At 37.4% G+C, this 22,517-nt stretch overlaps 1 non-coding gene across 1 annotated transcript; it reads right to left on the bottom strand.

The window, feature by feature from the left end:
- Positions 1–1,961: 1,961 nt before the first annotated feature.
- On the bottom strand, positions 1,962–2,152 carry LOC116574669. The gene has a single exon (XR_004279437.1). It is a non-coding gene; the product is annotated as a U2 spliceosomal RNA (small nuclear RNA).
- Between the last annotated feature and the right edge of the window lie 20,365 nt (positions 2,153–22,517).

Raw genomic sequence — 22,517 nt, 5'->3', positions numbered from 1 at the left:
AGTATTCTAATCTAGGAGTCATTTTAATTTGGTGAGTTGAACTGTAGCATGTCCATTGTCCATGCCATCAGCTGGAAAACAGTTAAATGTCAGCAAGCTTACAAAACAAGACCTGCAGAGTTTAGTAAGAAGGCAATTAAGAGAAGAAAATAGACATAGCGGATTTCATAATAAATTTTTTTTAATGAATGAACAATACTGCTGATTATGCTAGCTACTAGGAAGGAACTTTGCTAAAAGTTTATGTGATATTTATGAGATAAACTCCGCCAGGTTGAATGATATCACCATGGTCTACCTACATCAAGAAATAAGTACCACAGAAGAGGAGCCATGGAGAGTAGTGACAAGAATTGCCTTTCTTGAAACATTCACAATCTCTTGTACCTGCCTCATTGAAGCATGTCATTTCTCAAAGTTGGAATACACATAACTTTTGGCTCAAGTGCATTAGGCCTTCATTAACCCAAAGTAAATGCTAATTTGAAGATCTGTCTTGTAAACATATTGCAATTAAAAGGAATCATTCTTTTGAAAATTTCCTGTACAGCAAGATTCCCAGCCTAGCCTAAATTTGCTCACTTGGAATTCAGTTGTTTCTTTCAGTCTGTTAGGTACCATTCCACAAGGATAGTGTTTGTGTGGGGGCAATGGGTAGCCTTTGAGAAAGAATCAATACAGAGGAGGCAGGTAAGTCCTTCTGAATGTCACTGTAACAATCTGCAGAGGCTAGAAAAAAGCAAAAGGATACTTCTGACTCAGATGGTCTTTTGGTCCAGACCCCATGCATTTCTGACAGAAAAGGGACTGGGGTGAGGACAGGTCACTAAAACTAAAAATTGAGAGAACTGTTTGCATAAACATAATCTTGATTCCTTGAAAACACAAAATGGCACTGATTTGGCACTTAAAATCCAAGTAAACTGATATCTAGAGTTTTTACCATGCACCATGTACTGTCCCAAGCATATTTTAAATCACTGAATCCTCTCAGCAACCTTATGAAATAAATATTGGTTTTATTCATAACATTTTAAGTAAATTGCAAGATAGGTTAAGAAACTTGTCTGAGCTCACACAGCAAGTAAGTGGGAAAACTGGGATTTGAACCTAGTTGCATTCAGCCTCCAAAGCTGTTAACCATTGTGCAATTTAAAGGAGATGGGGAGAAGTTCTTCTCTATGAGTCCATCTGCAAGGGTCCCAGGGCATGGTCATCATTTGCATTTGTGTGCCTCATGTGGGCTTTGCACAATGAGAAACTTTGTTTCAGGATCTGAGGTGCATGATTTCAATAGCCCTCAACTTGGACCAGGGAAAGCAACACTGGAGTTGGAGGGTAAGGGATTTGAGGGAGCCAAAGGGTTTATCACAAGCAGTAACAACGTGCACTGGAAGAGAGGAGAAAGATCAAGTAAATCGTGTTGAGAGTGGTATTCATGAGTCCACATTGGGAACCCCCTTCCCTTCCTCTCTGAGATATGGGACAGATAGCAAAGGCAGTCTCCCTACGGAGGGAGGACAACAGTCAGGAGATACTGTTCATGAAAAGTAGGATGATCCAACTTTGGGTGGGGCCTGAGAAACATAGAACATGTTTGCAATCATTAACTATAATTAATACTAGTGTCCAAAAATTCCCAAATGATCTCACATAGCTCACTTCAACTGTAAAACACTAAAAAGAAGTACAGTGAAATTATGAGATGATCCAACAAGTTCCGGTGGAACTTGGTCAGGAGTTCTCTCAAATCTCAACTTCTTTATATCTCAATGTAACAAATAGGAAGTTTTGATGTGCAGGAATATAGCAGTTATTCTTTAGCTTGTAAAGTTCAAAGTTAAGAACCTCAGGAATAACAGATCAATAGCATCCCAGCTTATGACTCAGACCTATTTATGAAATTTGATTTTTTTTTTTAAACAAACTCTGTTATTTGCCACTGGGTCTTTTAACCCCCAAGGGGGTGCACCATTCCTGGAAGTACTACAATACCAGGTCGATGTGTGGAGTGGATGGAGCAAGCTCCTATTCCATCTCCCTGTTCCAAAAATCTATTTAATATATTGTCCTCAAATAGAGGATGCATTAGCTATTAAGCTGATAAGAACAGACATTACACTTGATCTTAGCCAAAAGGCCGAGAAGCTATTGAAATTTGATTTTTAACCATGGATGTCCTAGGTCTTTCTTTCAGTACTGTTTTGCAATAGTAATGTGACCAAGACCATATGCCAAACTAACACTTCCATCATAAATGGGGATTTAGGTCTTATACACAAATGAGATAGATGATTCCATCTCAATTAAATGCAATGTAATCATGCATGATGCTGGTCTAACAAAGGAAATCAAGCTTGGCAAATCATCCCAGAAATAATAGAATTTTAAAATAAAGGTCTAAATTTTTCAAAATAAAAATAATTTTAATTCATCCCAGGTAAAGTTTTTCATAAAGCATAATATTGTAGAAAACAAAAAAATGACACATAGTATCTGTAAAATCATAAAGGTACAAGGCCATTTTCCTAGAAGAAAAATAATAACTGGAACAAGCTTGAAGAATTCTCTTTATGCGGTATTCTCAGACAGCTAGCTACCCTACAAAGTCCTACTTAACCTGTTTCTGGCTGTCAGAGACTTTATATCTGTTATCAGTTGGGTTGAGGAAACATTCTTTTTTTTTTTTTTTTAATATTTTATTTATTTGACAGACAGAGATCACAAGTAGGCAGAGAAGCAGGCAGAGAGAAAGGAAGGGAAGCAGGCTCCCCGCCGAGCAGAGAGCCAGAGAGCCTGACTCGGGGCTTGATCCCAAGAGCCTGGGATCATGACTGGAGCCTGGGATCATGACTGGAGTCGAAGGCAGAGGCCTCAACCCACTGAGCCACCCAGGCGCCCCTTGAGGAAACATTCTAACTAGGAGTTAACCTAGTTAAACTAGGAGTAGTACCCTCCTACTTGCATTTTTCTACAGGCTTAAGAACTTCCTGGTCAGGTAACTAATTTCTTCTTTGTAATGATTATGTTGTTGTAATCATAACCAAACCTCTTTTCTTTTTAATGCCTCATCCTGAAACTTATTTCTGTCTTGCACTGTAACTTGCTATGCAGAGATGTAAAATACATCTCCACGAGTCAACAGTAGCATCATAAATACTCTATTATGGGACACTAATGAAAGGCACCGCCACGGTACCCACTGCACTAGCTTAGCAGAGGGTGCATCAAAGAGGAATAAATCAGTCACTGTTAACAGCTGATTTGTAGTACTTAACATGTAAAATATGGTCTGTGTCATATATACAGCTGCAGATCTCCTAATCTACTGGTAAACTGATACACATATAAAATAACCAGTATATTAACATCAGACTGTGCCCACTTGCATTTATGTTCCCTGACCTCTCTATGTGCAGATAACAGCTGAAACTAGGAAACTACCTCTCTTGGCTGAGTAATGTCCCTCCCACATGGGCCCTGAAAAACATAAGTGAACTTAGCAGGTTCAGGATGGAGATGACTGCAAAGTATTCAGAATAATGGTGGCTTAGGCAATTGCCCTGCAAAAGAGCCATTTGTTATTCTAACAACAGACTCCTTGCTTAGAATATCAGCTGGGTGAGCCTGGTGGTGGGTATTATGGAGGGCACGTATTGCATGGAGCAGTGGGTGTGGTGCATAAAAAATGAATTTTGGAACACTGAAAAAAATTAAATTAAATTAAATTGAAAAAAGAAAAAGAAAAAGAAAATCAGTTCAGTGATCACTTAGACAATGCTGAGTTCTGTGGATCAATAGTTACATGGTTAGAGCTATCTATGTTGGTTCCCTCTGGACCCCTTACTGAGTATTTATTTATTCCATATTCAGCCCCCATCCCCTACAAATCACAGCCAAAACAGTTTTCCAGAGCCTGGCATTTCACAGAAAGAGAGTCTCTTTGGGAACCTAAAGAATAAAACTCAGTGGGGAGTTTAGCCTCTGGCTGCTTTATAAAATAAATACTTCAACAAAACCATTTACATAATGAAACTGTATCATCCATAAGAGATTCAGGAAATTATATCAAATGAAGCTGAACTATAATTTAAGGATATGTTTTAGGGAGTAGATAAGTGAATCTTCTTAATCCGCATAGTTTTATATTTTGTTCTTTTTTTGGACAAAGATCTCTTCACTCAATTTTAGAATGGAGAACACTCATTGGAAAACAACAGCTGTTTGCTCTTGCCTGTATACCAATTTTCATAATTTATCTGGAGCAGCTTTTAAAATTTGTGGCGCTTTTTTCATTCTTTAACCTTGTCAGTCACATACTTGGTTAACAAGTTGGTAGATGATTAGAGCCTCAGGGATACCCATTGTTACAAAACAAAAGAGGTATCCGAGAATCACTCTGAACTTCTCCCCTTAAAACTGAGCTGTTCTTACTTAACTTGAAGCATGGATTTATGTTGTCACACACTTCACTATGCCCTGCCAGAAAAAGGCAGCTCTGCACTCATAAGCGCTACTATGCATTTGCTGGTGCTTGTGCTAGATTCCAGAACCTTTGGATATTATTCAGTTTGTTCCTTTTTGGAGACTGCCAAAGGAATGTTTTGACATAATTCAAGAAAGGCAGTCAGAAATTTGCATTCTGAGTTTTCTGCAAAACATAATGTAATTTCTTCGGAGTTCCCTGGATCCTTCTCTTTAATGTTTTTTAACATGGTCTCTTGATCAACAGGAAATTTCTTGTGAGGTTGGAAAAACTCAGATTAAAATAAAAGAATAATAGAGTTTTAAATCTTAATGAATAACATAATGAATACTCTGATGTCTAATAAACATTTTAATTAATTGCTTTTATTCTTATTTTCTAAGAAGCTCTTGCATTTCCAGATTCCTAAGTGATTTTGGACCATGCTCCCTCAACATTATAGCTGTCACCATTGAACATTTATTGGGTACAAGGCACCATAATTACTTGAGTTCTGAAACTAATCAAGGACCACTTTATGGAAATGAATAACCATACCTAATTAGCACATAGTCTCCTTTCCCTACTCCCAAACTGAACCACCTGCTTTGGGCTACTGAAAGGTCTCAGAGAGTCTTTAATCCTTATTTTCTGGGTAAGGGCATGACTAGGGGTAGTTGATTGTTTTAAAAAAAAAAAATTACTGATGTCATATTATCAACTGCATTTGATAAGTATAGCCAGCAATTTCAGTGGGTCATACCCAGGAAGAATTTGCAGCTAGTATTCATCAAATATGATGAATAGAAGAAGCAAATACAACTTGTCCTGATATTTTCAATAGCTTCAGAATTTCAACTCACTTGAAGGTATTTCTCTGATTACTCTGGTATCCCAATAAACAATGTAGGTGGGCTCTAGGTCTGGACCCATTATCCTGATTATATAGTAAGGATAGGCTAGGTTATGCTGTCATAAAAAAGTAAACCAAAAATCTCTGTGACCTGGCACAATAAAGGCTCATTTCTTGCCCAGGGCAATTCTGACAGAGGTCAGATGTCTTCTCAAGGAAGCTGTCCTCCATGCAGATTATTTAGTGATCCAGATTGTTTGGATTTGCAAACCTGCCGTAATAATGTACAATTTCCAGACCACTTTAGTAAGGGAAGAAAGAGGTGAAGAGGCTCCCACCAGTTCTTCAATGCTTTGGCCCAGACTTGATAATGGTCTTACAAACCATTGGTTAGAAATTTTCCTGTGCCCTAACTACAAAAGGTCTGTGAAATGTGGAGGAGCATATAGATGTTTGGGGAACAATAAACATCTCTGTCCAAATGATCTGAAGCATAGGCTACCGGTATGTCATAATGCTAAGAGGTAGATATCACTATTAATCTAACCTTCAAGATGATAAAAATTGAAGCACAGAAATGTAAGTAACCTTTCCAAAGTCACAAAGTGGTTCAGTCAGGGATTAAATCCAGGTAATTTGGCTCTATAACCCACAATTCTAGCCATGACAGTGTGCCATTTGCACAAGGTCATTATTAATTCTCTGTGGTTTTGGCAAACCATTAGATTTTTCTTAGTTGTCTCATTTGCAAATTAGGGAAAAGGCTATATCTATCCATTGGACTTTACTGATCACAAATAAGTCACATATTGTGCAGATGGAATTTTTACCATTTTTGAAGTGTATTACATGCCAAGGATGTTGTATTTTTTTATCTACTATAATCCCCAGAATAGCCCAGTAATGAGGAGGGTGATAATGACGATGATGATTAGGATGATATCTGACATTTACCGAAAACTTAATACCATTCTCTACACATTTAACATAAACTATTCCATTGAATCTTCATTAAAATACCATGCTCAATTTTATACTCTCTTTACAAGCAAAGAAAAGAATGTTCAGAAGATGTCAAATAATTTTACCAAGGCCAATTATGTGACAGAGCTAGGACTCAAAACCCTGTCCTCATTTCTACTACGCTGCTCTGTATCCTACTGAATGAGCTGTGTAAGAAGTATTTAAAAAATGAAAATACTATGTCAACTTAAGTCATTATTACTTATTAATTTTTTTTTTATCTGTGGTAAAATTTCTGTTTTTACTTTATCACTCTAACATTCTTCCCTTACATATATTGCCTCATATTCTGGTCTTTTTTGATAAACAAATGACACGAGTAGAAATTTCTTAAGGATTATAACTGGCCCTTTGGCTTAGTCTGTAGTTCCCACAGCATGCCTCACAGTTGCAAGAGTTTAATAAATGTTATCAGAGTTAAATTTAAATACTGAGTAGAAATATGAAGTTTTGGTAATTGCGTTATGCCTTTATACATAGTTCCAGGTATAAGCTTTAGCTGCTCTCTTTTCCTAGTCTGCTTTTAAGACAAGACGGTTCTTTTGCTCATCATTTTCTCATTCCTTAAAAAATCCAGGTAGTATGCACATCTCCGGTACTATTTATTGGGAAACCGGATCCTTGACAAGCCTCATATTGCTTAGTAAACACATACTCTTAGTAAACACATACTCTTTATATCCTTAAAGGATATCTTTCGTATTCTCTATTTTCTATTTCCCTTTCTCTAGTAAAAATAATAGTGCATAGGGCACCTGGGTGGCTCAGTGGGTAAAAGCCTCTGCCTTTGGCTCAGGTCATGATTCCCAGGGTCCTGGGATCAAGCCCCGCATCAGGCTCTCTGCTCTCAGGGAGCCTGCTTCCCCCTCTCTCTCTTCCTGCCTCTCCGCCTACTTGTGATCTCTGTCTGTCAAATAAATAAATAAAATCTTTGAAAAATTAATAATAATAATAGTGCTTATTAGTAGATGACAATCCCAGTTGCCGCCAAGTTATGGCTGGTTTTTTAACTCGGGTTAGCAGAGGCAGAAAGAGTCATAGAGATATATTTTAAGAACCATGTCTGTGGTTAACAATGATGTCTATGAGAATTGGCTTTTTGGTTTGTTTTATTATGAAATATTAAGTAGACTATGAGCCAGAAGAATTCTTCCTTTACTATGAGTCCTCTGACCTTAACTTCTGAGATGAAACTGTTTTATTTTATGAAAACAAATTCCATAAGCTAGGACTCACTAGACTCCCTCAAGGTCAAGGCTCAGTCTCATCCTTGTCTCAATCCATGCCGTATCACAGGAACTTGTGAGCCTGAAAGAGCCAATAAATATGCATTCATGTCTCCAGCTTCCTAGAATAAAAGAGTCCTGGGCAAATCCATACAGTCATGGAAATGTTTTGTCTCCCCTCCCTCCCCCCTCCCTTCCTCTTCCTCCTTCTTTCTCCCTCTGTCCCTTCCTCCCCCCATCTCCCTCCTGCCTTCTCCCCTCTGTCCCAGCCAGCCTCCTCTTTAGAATTCTCTCATTTCTGGTTTTTTTCTGTGACTATCACACCCCACACCCTCATCCATGTATAAACTCAAACTTTTTAACTATTTGGCTCAACTTCCTTGAATTTTGCAGCTCTGTCCCAAGTCCTTTTCACTCTGTCGCTGGAACTACACAATAAAAAAAATAATAATGATACTAATTTAAAAAACAAAATTTTTAAAAAATCTTCTTTTCCTCCCATTGCTAGGAATCCAGCACCTGCTCCCTCCTCCCTACAGTAAGTAGCTTTCTCACCCCCTTCTCTACAGCCTCAGATGCCTTTTCTTTGGGAATGGAAATGACTGCTTTACAAACATGAATCTGTATCTTCTTGCCTAAATGTGACAGGTCTTCTTTGGCTCTTTTCTCCACTGTTCTCACAAAAACAATCAACTGTATAGAAAATTGAGACTCCCCCGGCAAAAGTTCAAGGGAAGTTATTAGAGCGAAGTGAATGAGGAAAGGAAGATGTAAATTCCAGATTCTGAAATGACCTTAAACACATCCAGATGAAAAATACTGCAACATTTGTCTAATTCCATCCATATTACAAACGAGTCTAGGTTAACCAGTCGCCTAGCTTTTAACTTTGTCTCCCCTCAGTTTATGCCTGGACAGATTTTGCATCTTTGGGATCCTTTATTGCTTGTCTCGTATCATTGGTACTTATTTATGCAAAAGGCCGTTGCCTCACAGTATGACAAAAATAGTTGCATGTTCACTGACTTCCGTAAGATTAACCATTAAAAGAAAGTATTTCTTCTTATATTTATTACATTTTGAAATTTACTTCGCAATACAAAATTATGAGAGTTCATGAGTCTGAGAATCTATTTTCCTTGTTTTTGAATAAAAATAATTCCATTTTTTATCCTTATCTTTTTAATTACATTATCATTTATCTAGGGTTTTTCCTTCCCGCCTTCACATACTTTTATTTTTCCTTGCCAGTCACATTCTATGCCTAGATCAGGCAAGGAAAGACTCCTTTTTACAATTATTCCTGAAATTGCTCTCAGAGATGCTGAGCATGCACCTGTTTTAATCATACATTGACTGATTCATTCAACAAATATATGTTCACTACCACCTGCCAGGTTCTACCACAGATACTGGGAACAAAACAGTCCCTGCCTTACAGGAACTTAATAAAGTTGAATAGGCAATGAACATATAAGCAAATATCCAGTATGAAAAATACAGAGAGTGAAATGACTTATGGAGAAAAATCATGTGGGAAAGTAGACTAAGAATGCGAGGATAAAAACATACATATTTTAATAGAGTTATCAGGGAAGGCCAATTAGAAGACCAATAGACAACCATCACATAAGTCCTACCCAACTTCCTTTAATTCTTATCGAAAACAGAAGAACTGAAGGGAAAGGAGGTGAAAACCATTTCTTTTTCTTCTATGCATGTGGAAATATGATACTATTTAAATTTCTAGTTTCCCCCCAGAATTTCCTAATCTTATTAACATTTTGAAAAGAGCCCATGGTATATGTCTCTCTGTCTATCTGTCCACCCACGCATCTGTCCACCTATCCTAGCCAGTCATTGACCATAAGAGGCACAACCAAAAATGAGCTCAGAGACCATGGATATAGAATAAACTTGACTGGCCATTACCAGAAGGTCATTAATTAATTAGTCAATTATTCAAATTTTGTCTAGACTTAACATGTACCAGGAACTCCTAGAATCTGGAGATGTGAGATTGACAGGTTCCTGATCCTCAAAGGGCTTACATTCCAAGCTTTCAAACCAGGCAACACAGCTCCTTAAGGTAGAATCTCACTATTGGCCTGCATAGTTGCTCTAAGCTGCTGAATGCTTGGAATACATACCCATGGGATTGCTGGTTTTTGTGGGTTTTTTTGTTTTGTTTTACCTTCAATGATATGTTTTACTTAACCAACGATATTCAGAATATTATCCTTGACATATAATAATAATTGACATATTTCACATTCTATTTTTATACTAAGTCTTTAAAACCCCATGTGTATTTTTTTTTGAAGATTTTATTTATTTATTTGACACAGAGAGAGAGAGAGAGCACAAGCAGGCAGAGGGGCAGGCAGAGAGAGAGGGGGAAGCAGGCTCCCTGCTGAGCAGAGAGCCGGATGCGGGGCTCCATCCCAGGACCCTGAGATCATGACCTGAGCCAAAGGCAGAGACTTAACCCACTGAGTCACCCAGGCGCCCCAAAACCTCATGTGTATTTTATACTTACAGCGTATCTTAATTTGGATTAGCCCTAATTCAAGCATTCAGTTGCCAACTGTGGCTATTGGCTGCCCATACTGGTCAGCACAACTGTAGAAAGTAGCATATGATTGATATTACACTTGTAATATCCTAAGTCTTTTGTTCTAGTAGTTATAGCAATGTCTTCCCTTTCACAGCCTGAAAATTGTCACAATGAGATCCCTTACCTCTGTTTACTCAAACTGCCTTACATGTAGACTTTTATTGGCCTGATCTGGCCCCTAGAACTTTGCTATTCCAGTTTCCCTGTCATCTAGGAATTACCACATCTCATATACAAGAAATTGTCATAGAGACCAGGTCATAAAGAGGGAAGTGTAGGAAAGTTACGCAATCTGTGTGTTTCTATGTATTTCTTATCCTATGCTTTCTAACTGATAAACTGAAGCTAATTCATTTTTCCCTTAGCCTATAACAAAGCCAGAAACAAAGATTCAAAGAGGACATCTGCGTAAGTTTAGGGTGAGAAAACTCACATACACATTTGTAAAACAGTTACTTTCATTCTTAAAGACAAGTCAAAATCTAGGAGGAAGGGGAGGGTAAAGTCAATCACCCCAGAGAGGAGGGAACAGATACAACACGATTCACAAAAATGAGAAAAAAGCAAGCATTTATGATTATTATTATTATATTGATCGGGGGACTGAAAGGAAAGGAGCTAGGATTCAACCTCATTATGTCATTTCTTCTGATCCATCACTGCCAAACAGTCTTCGACATTTGGGAGCTCCTAATGGTGAGGATCTTGGATAATTTGGGTGGGAATGAAGAGAGCAAGTGAAGCCCATGGTATAAGAGAATGAAGAGAGCAGCCTATGAGCAAGGTAGAATCAAGGAGAGCCATTTTGGAATGTACCCATGAGCCAGTACAATGATGAATGTCTCAACACTGTTACACAACCAGTAGATAGAAATCCAGACAAGCAAACTTTGGGTAAAGGCCAGGCAAGTCCATCAGTAAATTTTAGTGATGTGAGAATACATAAAAAGACTCTATTGTTGGAGGAATTTTAGTGCCTAGCAAAGAAGCAAGACAGATACAGATCTGGGGCTAGTGGGTGAATCTCAGTGTATCATTTAAAAAGTCTGGCCACAAATGACAGAGTTCCCTGACAATAACTTAAAACATTTTGGCATTTATTTTTTACTTTTCATAAAGTCTGGAAGTAGGCAGTGCCAAAGAAGGCTTAGAGATGAAGGCCAGAGTATCTCTCCACCTCTGCCAGCCTCCTCTTAATAGCTTTTGTACTCTGTTTATGATCTAAGGGGTCTCAGATTAACCAGAAAAACATTCTAATCATATAAACTTATACATGGTCTGGGAGTGAAAGAATGGAGAACAGGCCAATGGCTTGTTCCTAGGAGTCTCTATCTTTTAATCATGGAGGAAAAATATTTCTGAGAAGCTCCCAGGAGATTTGCCTCACATCTCATTGCCCAGAATTAAGTCATATACCCATCCCTAGCTAGAAGGAAAATTGGAAAAGTTTAGGTACCAAGGGACAGGCAGCTTTGCAATTGTTGTTTGGCAATACTCAGCCACTTGAAGTCAAGCACGTGGTCAGGGCCAAGGCCAGGTAGGGATGCTTTCTGCTCAGGTCATGATCCCAGGATTCTGGGATCAAGCCCCACATCTGGCTCCCTGCTCAGCAGAGAGCCTGCTTCTCCCTCTCCTCTGCCTACTGCTCTATCTACTTATACTCTCTTTCTGACAAATAAATAAAATCTTTATCTAAAAAAAAAAAAAGGAATCTGACTTAATTTCAAATCCATGAAATTGACCATGGACCTTTTTTTTTTTTTTTTTGGCCTGGATACCAGTTGTAGGCTGAGATCAAACTTAGTGTGGTGGTTAGATGCCCTTGTATAGGGAAAAAGGGGAAGACCAGTGACATCATCACAGGTGACAGGACCAATTTTGAGGACATTTCAATGCCAAGTAGAAGACTTTTTACTTTATTATGTGGATAAGGAGGATATATTATTAAGTTTTTGAGCAAAGACATGGCAATAAAAATTTTAAACCTGCGGCAATGTGCATCCTGGGTGTGGGTGGAGGTTAATCAGTGCTGTCTCCACTGGGGACTCTGTGATGTGCAGTGCTTTCTTGCATACTCAAAATAAGAGAGCAAAATCAGCATGATGTAGTTTACAGAGTCTATACATAATCCCAGAGTGTCATGGAAGAGTGTGAAAAACGGGAATAATCTGAAGCTTTGACTCCAGGACTTTTAGTTCACTATATTTAAAGGTTGGCCAGTTATAAGAAGCACTTACCATATAAAAATTAAATAGTTAAAAGAGATGCAAAATGATAATTTTTCAATTCTAAAAATGATATCACAAAGGAGCATAAATACATTAATGGAAAAGTTGAAGCTCTGAAATTTGGTAAGAGAAAATGTCTCAAATTTGTATTATAAAGATAAAAATAGTAGTAAAATTAAAAAATCATTTTTAAAAATCATATTTCATTTTTAAGTTGAGTGGCTCTTCATTCTTAAAAATAACCACAAGAGAAATTTTCAAAGGCATAGCTGATGTATATTTTTATGGTTTTGCCCTCTCTGTCTTCAGGTAGAAAAAATTAAGCTTAATTATTCTACAATCATTAGAGTTTTCTCAGTCCTGTTGCTCTTTGACCTTATAGCAGATTCTCCCTGGATAGCTTAATATTATCTACCATTTAAAATCAAATATCCCACATTGCTTCTATTTTAAAAGGTCACATGCTATAGATATAATCACCTGATTTAAAAACCTTCAGCTTCAATGTTAAAAATATACTATATATATATATATATATACTGCTTTTACCTTCTAATGAAATGAGTTCAGATAGTCCCAAGCAATATTTTTAAACTGTCACTTAATCCTTTACAGCTAATAAGCTGTTCCACAAGATCACAGTGATTATTCACAAGGTTGTGTAATTTATCTTAGAAAAAAATTTTCAGTATAATTGATATCAACAAACTGCGGCAGTCTTTAATATTATGATAAATTAATATCAGTCTTTAAAATACTGATTTATTATCACATGCAAACCAAAGTTTTAAGAGATGCATACCAGTTTGCCCTTAAGCAAAGTAAATAAGTATTTCTGAAGAGTCAATGCCCATTTATCCTATTTGTTTTAACTGTTTATTGCTGTTGACCAAAGACCATCACTTGATGTTTGATGTAAGGAGCTGAGTATAGTGTGATATTTAGAAGAATCGGTGGAACAGTGATTTTTCTAAGCATAAAGATATGTAACACATCAAAAACAGTATCTAATAAAAATTATGACACTGTTCTGTGTAAGTTTGAGGAGTTTGATTTTGCTCTGATTTTTTAAACAGCAGATTAAAAATGGTAGATGCTAAATATTAAATACATATATTTGTATTAAAGAGTGAGCAACACCTTTCCAGAAAGTTATTTACATATACTGTTACCCCAGCAGTTAGGTCCAGAGACTGTGGGATAAAACTGATATGAAAGACAAGAGGTTCAAATATTTGTAAAATACAAGGTTGGTTAGGAGAGCCCAGAATTGTGGCTAAAGTATGGTCTAACAAAGTAGTATTTGAGCTTAGGAAGTTATGATTGCCATGAAGATTGATTCCTCTAATCACTTCAAAAAATTTCCAACAAACTGAAAAAAAAAACCCCAAAACCAAAAAACCCACAACTTTGTTTTTCACCCACCCAACCTATTGTGTAGAACATTTTGGTTGAAGTTGTAAAGGTCAATATCTATGTGTCAGACCAAACAAAAGACCTGTTTGGCTTCAGGAGTCAAAGATGGTTGACTTGACTCAGCTGTGGGTGAGTTTTGACCTGTATTTGTTCATCCCTTCTTGGATTCACATATGCAGAGTTAACGGGGATGCTTGGTAGAGCCAAAGCAGTCACATAGCTCTGTCTCCAGTATAGAGACTGAGTTATTTAACCTTAAATTCACCCAGGATAACCTTTGGCCAAAGAATATCAACACACAGCAGAATGTTCCAACCTGCCTGCCTCATCACTGCACACACAGGAATACAATTCTAAACCCCCTAGTTGCCATTTTATCCAGCTTCCTTTGTCTTGCCAAGTCTATAAGGTGAAGGATTTACTCATGCTCCATCATTCCACTGTTTCTCTTCCCAAGGTGTAGTTATTATTGACAGTAATAATAATCTGTCTTTATTGTTCTGTGGTTGAACAGGCATTTTGAGGGTAAGTTTCAGAGGAATGTCAATTTTGCCTAGACCTCAAGAAATGAAGGACTCTGACTAAACAGGGTTTTACTTTTCTCCAGTCCAGAATAGCAATACCAGAAGATTGCTGGGAAATTATTTTGTAAGATTTTCTGTTTTGCCGTGTGTTTATGCCACCCCACCTCCCCGTTTCATGGAGAATGAAATTTAGGAGCTGTAAATTTAGACAGATGTACCCCATTTAGTAGCATACAATCATATAAACGCACAAGAAAACAGAGGCCCTGAGAGTTATAGCCATTTGACAGAAGGTGCAAACTAGTAGTAAACCGAGGGGCCAAACTAGGACCTTCTAACCCCCAGCATGATAAATTTCACACAACTGCTCCTGGTCTCTTCCTGTACTACTATCACAAAAATCAACTTTTTATGACTTGATATAAAAAAGACCATTCTGACAACTGTTGTGCAACTATTAAGTCAGTTCTCTCAGATGTAGTTAATCAGGATCTGAGGAGACATTGCAATTTTGACAATGAAGAGTGGAAAGATCACCTGCTTAGGGGTAGGGAGAGCATCACCACTGAAGGCAGGGATACAGAAGGTACAACAGACCAACATTCCAATTTGCCTTTTCCTCACATTCACATATTCTTTAGTGGGGAACGAGGACATTAGAAAGAACAGGATACCACACATTCTAGATCATCATTGGAGGAAAAAAAAAAAATCAAAGATCATACCTGTGGGATCTGAGAAAGAAATGGTTTTACAAACCACACTGAAGAATCTAGAACTTCTCATTTATTGAACAAACCATTTTCTAGTAAAATGCTTAACTGAAATAGAGGGTACACTATCTTCCTGTTCATATTTGCTTGATGAACCTAACTAACCACATCCAACTCACCCACCTGTTTCCCACTTGGTCTCAGAATGTAAATGGTACACAACTTTCCATGTATTTTATAGTCTCCTTTGTTGCAAGTGACAAAAACAACACAAACAACCTCATCCTTCTTAGCTTAAAAAGGAAGGAATTTTGCTTACGTCACTACCATGGAAAGGGCCAGATTTTGGCCCCAAAGACAACTGAATGCAGAGATTCAACTCTTGTCCAGATACTTCTCTGTCTTTCTCTTCACTGCTTGTCTCTACCTTTCTCTGAATATTAGTGTCATTCTCTGCTACACTATAAGCAATATAGGTCTTTTTCCACCCAGCAAAGAATACACACATACACACACACACACACACACACACACACACACACACACACACACACCAGCAATTCTGGGGTTATATCCTTATAGCCTTGCCAAAGGGAGAAAAGAAAACTTAACCAATTTAACTGAGATAGACAAATTCTTAGGAAGTTTCTGTTTGTCCTAGTTTAGGTCCTGTGCCTGCTTTGAACTGATCACTCCAAACAAAAGGTGTGAGCAGTCTTCCTGTCCTAACTTCGGCCATGTGTTCACCCCTGCCACCAAGGGGGAAAAGTTTTTACTAGAATAAGTAAAGGTAGTACAGACATGACCACTTTAAGAATCCCAAGCATATTAACTGTCCCAGTTTTCACATAACAGCTAATAGTCAACACCTAACAGATGCTAACCATATTATTGCTAATAGTCTAAGTGTTATACACTAATTATTTTAATCCTCACTGCCCTATGAGGTAAGGTCTATTATTACTTGTGCATTAGAACAAATTGAAGCCCTTTGGGGTTAAACAATTTGTCCAGGCTACCCAGATAAGTGGCAAAACCATAGCAGGTTAGCTCAGGGCATATACTGTGAACTTGCACAGCGTATTTTTACATCCTAGAGGCCCCTGGCAAAATTTGTACCCCTGTCTATAGAGATCATTCTTTCATCATGTCTGATATTTAGAGGTATTTTCTTATTTAAAGCCAATTCCTTCATTTTAACTCTTTACTCCACCCCCTTTTTCTTCTTTAAGGACTTACCACCGAACACTCCCTCCTTTACACAAGGTGTCTTGAAGCCCTTCCATTCTATTAGATCATCTCTTTGTTTTACCAACCGCCATAATCTCTCTACCTTTATAATTCAATCATTGTAAAGCAGTATTTTTTAAGATTTTATTTATTTTATTTTGACAGACAGAGATCACAAGTAGGCAGAGGCAGGCAGAGAGAGAAGGGGAAGCAGGCTCCCCGCTGAGCAGAGTGTCCGATGGAGGGCTCAATCCCAGGACCCTGGGATCATGACCTGAGCCGAAGGCAGAGGCTTAACCCACTGAGCCACCGAGGCGCCCCAAGGCAATTTTTTTTTTTTTATTCAATGCCTCCACTTTGTTATCTTTTTCCCCTCTCCCTGCAAACAACCACACCTATCATCTGCCCTAGCCTGACGCTCTCTTTTACACACTATTCTAGTGACACAATTTAATCTCTGATATCACTACTGTTGAGTTCCTGAAGGTTAAATCCAGTGGATTAGCCCGCATTTTACCTCTGTTCCCCAAACACTCTTATTCCCTTACTTTGTAAAACTCAATGCTCCTCCCATACCTAAGAATATTGCCTTTCAATATTTTTACTCACTCTTCTTTGGCTTCTCCTTAAATGATAAGTTCTCCAGGGATCTGTTCTTTGCTTTTTTTTTTTTTCCTTGCTTTGTGAGAACGCCTCAGAAATTCTCACACAGACTTATGATCCTAACCCCCATTTCCACGCTGGCTACTCCCAAGTCTATAGGTCTAATTCTAGAGCTCTTCTCCCTCAATTTTGATTTCTTCAAATATCTTCATTTGGACCTTATAAGTTACAGGGATCCAGTGACTAGCTTCAAGCAGGATTGCAGTATAATCAGATGTTTATTATATTTTATTTTATTTTATAAAAAAGGAAAACACTTAGGAAGCAACATGAGGCCTGAGTTGGGACTCTTGGTCAGATCACTTAAGAAGACATGAAATGATGCTGAGATCATGAAACATTGAATTAGAACACTTTGGATGGAGAAAAAAGGATGTGTGGAATATCTCAGACACGGACTAAATTAGGTAATTGATTGAATTTACATACAAGAAGAGTATGCTTAGGAGTAACTTCTGGATTTGACTTACATAATTGTATGAATGGTGATGCCATCCGACAAGAGTGGAATACAAACATAAGAACAAGCTCTGAAAGGGAAAATAATAAATGTAGCTGAAAGACTGAGTCCTTTCTTCTTTGCTGCCCACCATTTTAAACCTACATTATTATATTTACTTTAGCATATACGGGTTCCATGTTCATCCTTATTTCTGCTGGATAGAGATCATATAACTCCCTTACAAAGCTGGAATAGAAACACTTTAAGAAAAGCAAATGCAGAAAAAATTAGCTGCTACTCCAGGAGGAATTCTCTATGTTAAAGCAAACTATCTGGTTCCAGAGCAAATGAATTTCTAACTATTTGCTCAAGTGTATCTCTCTGATGCAAAGGTCTCTTTTCCCTGTTTGCCCAGTTCCCCAGTGCCTGTATCAATTTTAATCATTAACCTTTGTTCCTCCTTGCTCACTAAACTCCCTCTTAGTACCTGTTTGTACCTTCAAAAGGCAACTCTTCATACTGCCAATCTATTTTGAGTATTGTTAATTACTTTAGTGCTTTATTTTGAGGGACTATGGTCTTTATTTCTTTTCATCTATTCTCTTTAGGAGTCTTCCACACAGCCAACACTGGATCAGCTCCCAGTCCCAAAGTGGGACTTTCCACTCTTTTTCCCAGATACAAGGACATTTGGGCCACTATTCCTTGCTTGGTTTCAAAATCCCTTTTTAAGTCACATATGTGCACTTCAGAAATGTTCTAAACCTGACTAGTGTTCACACTGTTATTACACTAATAATGCCCTAAAAAGCCAAGCATAACTAGTACTACATGTGATTAAGACAGATGTTATTTATTGAAATATTGAACAACTTCCCATGGTTTTTCAATGCATATGACAAGCCATTCCTTGGATTTAATTATGTCATAGGTATGGAACAAAGAAACAGATTTGGGAACAGAATAAATCTTAACTCTACATAAAAGCAGAGTTCACTGGAATTCCATCAAGGTTCTGAACCACCTCATGTAATTTCCCTGTGCCATGGCCCATTGCTTTATATGAGGAAACTATTCCTCTATTCTCAAATGCACATGTCTGAGAAGAGAGCATAGTGGGTAAGGATTACGCATTGACCTTCATGAGTTTACTTATGAGTTTGCTCATTTATCCTCAGGGTCTGGCTGATGGCAGTGCTTACAGAACACTGCGAAACAGGGTGGAGACAAAAGACTCTGTATACCAGAGTATGTAGGCAAAAAGAATAAAATACTACCAATAATACTAAACAAACTTGCAGATTGGCAAGGGTGGGTATTAGATTTCATATGTATCTGTAAATTTGATTGATAAACCTCTGCCACACCATCTACCAAGTCTGAATTCCATTCTCTGGTTTCTCTTCTTCAGCATTTTAATTTGATATAATCTTCATAGAAATATTTGGGAGCTAGAAAACCAAACAATTGATCTTCACAGGGTCCAAAATCTCCCAACAGAAAGGAAACATAATTAAATGTTTTTCTAAAAAAAAAAAATGAACTACTAAATTATTTTTATAAACCTCTGGAAACAGTCCTCAGGAAACAGAAAATTACTTTCCTGAATAAAATATTTTAAAATCCCTTGTTTAAAAAGTATTTTATGAATGAATTCTATTTCTTTTGTATTTATTTAAAAATAAAAACAAATTACTTTCTCTGTCTTGAAGTGAAAGCAATTCAATTCTACAGTACATGAATATGAGCCTAACCATACTACTTTCCAGCACTTTTATGTTGCTACTTCGGGGACGTTGAAAAAGAACTTGGCCTTGCTCAAAATCACAGCTCATTTACTAAAACCTCCTTTGAAACCACACCCATAAAAAGCATTAGTAGGAATCTTAAAGCTGCTGAGCATGCCCCCAAGACTGTTTCAGCGATTTATAATGCCCTGAGTGACTGAAGTCTATATATGAAATCTTAATTCCTCCTCTGAGCCTTACAGATTTTCTCTAAGAACTAACAGTGTTAGTGTAAATACACCCCAAAGGGTCAGACTTGCTAATGTATATTTAATTCTTTCCATGGATGACCATCTCCCTTGAGAATGATATCCAGTCATAAAAGTAACAAAGATTTTCAGCAAGGATCTGACACTGAATATGGAATAACTGAAGAATGAGATAGCCTGTTTTGATCACAGTCCTTAAAGAAATCCCTGTACTGCTGGGATTCTCGGTTAACTAAAGCTCATCACTTCTAATCTGGAGAAAAGCAGGAGGCCCTGAGGCCCAAATAAGAGAAAGTTATGTGGTCAACATGGTAAATAAGCCTCTAAAAGAAGAAATGTCCTTACCTTAAGAGATGAACTGTCTGAGAAGTTAGTGCTCACCAAAATTCTGATATCTTAGAAAGAACTATTATTATTGTTTATATTCCCTGAAGGTGTCCTCTCTTTACTACTAGGCTTAATGTAAAAGAAAATATAAACTCCTTTAGCAGCATAATTGAACAGTTCTACACTGCTTGCTTTTTATTGCAGGGAAATGGTAATTCTCAGGAGTTTATAATATGGTCTCTAACAGCATTCACTCATTTATTAGGACAGTATTAAATAATTATTTGGAATAAAAATCTCTCTAGGGTATCAAAACTTACTGGAAAGTATGCCAAGCAAGTAATGTGGATTTATTGTTGGTAAATAAGGTAGAAGTTTTGACTTAGGACTGGCTCTAAGTTAACCTCATCATCATTAACAACTTTTATTTCAGGTATATATTTTTTTCCTATCTGCAGATACCAGTAAAGGAGAAAAATCACCTCACTTAATGAAGCTATTTCTCTTTTCAAGAGATATTATTACCATAATCACAAGCTTGGATTTACATGTATAAAAGGATTCTCTGCCCAAACTTACAAAAATGAAATCACCTGTATCTCTTATTAATCCTCTCCCTAACCAACCCCCCGCCCCTCCATCCCCCCTACCGCCCCCCCCAATCCTTCCCCAGCACTCATTAATGTTAGGGAAGAGGCGCAATAGAATGGTTGCCAGTTAGCTTGACTTTCTCTCCTACTGAGCTTTGAGTTACATATAATTCAGATACCCATGGTGTACCCGACACTGATCTGGCAGCCAGCTGTATAATAGGATGCTTTCAAGATAACTATAAAGAACAAAATATAAACTACTTCACTGGAAAATAAACTCATTTTCTTAAGGTATACTACTGCTATGTCAGGAGTTTGCTTTGGTTAACATTATAAGGCTAGTTCAACGAATACCTTTGTACCTGAACACATTCTGTGCCTTTATCATTCACTTACTTAATATTTACCTCTACAAAGTCAAGTGACATAATGACTTCAATTACTTACAGTTAACTACTTTAAACAATGCAGTTGCCTAATTGTGACTGAAAAGTTATATGAATGTATTCAGAATCTCTCTAGAGAAAGAGAGAGATTTACACACACATATGTGAGATTTACACACACATACATACACACATATGAATCATATATGAATCATATATACATCTTATTAGTTCTATTTCTCTTGAGAACCCTAATATACCCATATAATATCTATTTGGAGATCTGTTCCTCCCCAAATCTATAGAGGTTATCAATAGGACCAATGAAGTAAGTACCGCCACAACACAACACAGCACATCTATCAACCACAGTCACCTCTACTCAGCAAGTGCCCTCCTGGAACCAAAGGACAGATTCATCAACAATTAAACTGTTCCTCATCCTATTTGTTGGGTCATTGGGTTTTCAGGCCTCACAGAAAACTTACCTAAAGAAAAGTGTATGGCTTTAAGAATTTGATATTCGTTATTCATTTATTCAATAGTTCACAGTCAGTATATATTCTTCTATTTTATTTATTTATTTATTTTTGAAGAGAGTGAGGGACAGAGAGCATGATCAGGGGATAGGCAGAGGCAGAGGGGGAGATGCAGACTCCCCTCTGAGCACTGATCCAGATGCGGGACTCTATCCCAGGACCCCGGAATCATGAACCTAGCCAAAGGAAGATGCTCAACTGACTGAACCACCCAGGTGCCCCTGATACTCTTCTATTTTAAATTAGGGTATGCAAATGTCTTCTGCATCTTATCAGACAATTACTTTTTAGTGGGAAAGACTAACCTGGAGTCCCCCAAAACTGGCCAATCATCCAACAACCAAGGCAATCTATTTCTCTGAGATGCAAAGCAAATTTCAAATTTCAAATTCTGTTCACTTTAAGAGAACTGAAACAGACTGGTGTGTTTATTCCCTAGAGTTCCCTTTGTTTCTGTCAAAGGCGATACATATTTAATATACAATTAAATATTATGATAAAAAATACATAAGCATTTAATTCTGAACTTTCCTACTGCTGAGTGAATTCTAGGTTTACTTTCAATAGCTATTTCACTGACTATAATTGTAATATTGAAGATCCTATTGAAAATTATGAAATTATCTGCTCCCTCCGATGTCATCCCAAAGCACACATTTACATTTTAATTATTTATATATCTAACATTAAAAGCTAAAACCAATTGAAAAGAATAACAGCTAAGTTCTAGTTTTACCTGTTCCAAACAAAAGAGAGAGAGCTAAATTGAGGTTCCTTGATTTGCATGTGGATTTGGGCAATTCCTCATCCAACTTAATTTGCTCCTCTAGAGAGTATAGGTGACTCATAAGAGTATGAATTGAATATTTCCTAACAATTTACCCCAGAACTGGGGAAGTGGATTGTCTCATCCCTTATAAGATCACAGTTCTTTAAGGATCTATATGCATGTTCACACAAAGTGGTCCAACTTGGTTTAATGATTGGTTATTCATCTCTTGTCCTATTACTCTCAGCCTCTTTTGAAGAATGTCAGAGGTTAGGAATTCAGTCAGGGATGCAAGATCCCTCCTACAAATGTGGCGGAACTCCAGTAGTATTCTTGTTCTCCCTCCAAATCCAGAGTCTTCTTACTTTGGGTTTCCAAGGATGGAGATATTGAGTGTAGGGAAAAATACTCATGACAAACTAATAATTTGAGGGCTTAAATAAGAATAAAAGATGCTTGATTTTTAAAGTTTATTGTTATTGTTGTTAAATACCTCATTTGTCCAAA

This window comes from Mustela erminea, chromosome 15, assembly GCF_009829155.1.
Source record: "Mustela erminea isolate mMusErm1 chromosome 15, mMusErm1.Pri, whole genome shotgun sequence".
NCBI lineage: Eukaryota > Metazoa > Chordata > Mammalia > Carnivora > Mustelidae > Mustela > Mustela erminea.
Note: the sequence above shows the minus strand (reverse complement) of the source record. Positions and strands in the feature narration are given on the sequence as shown.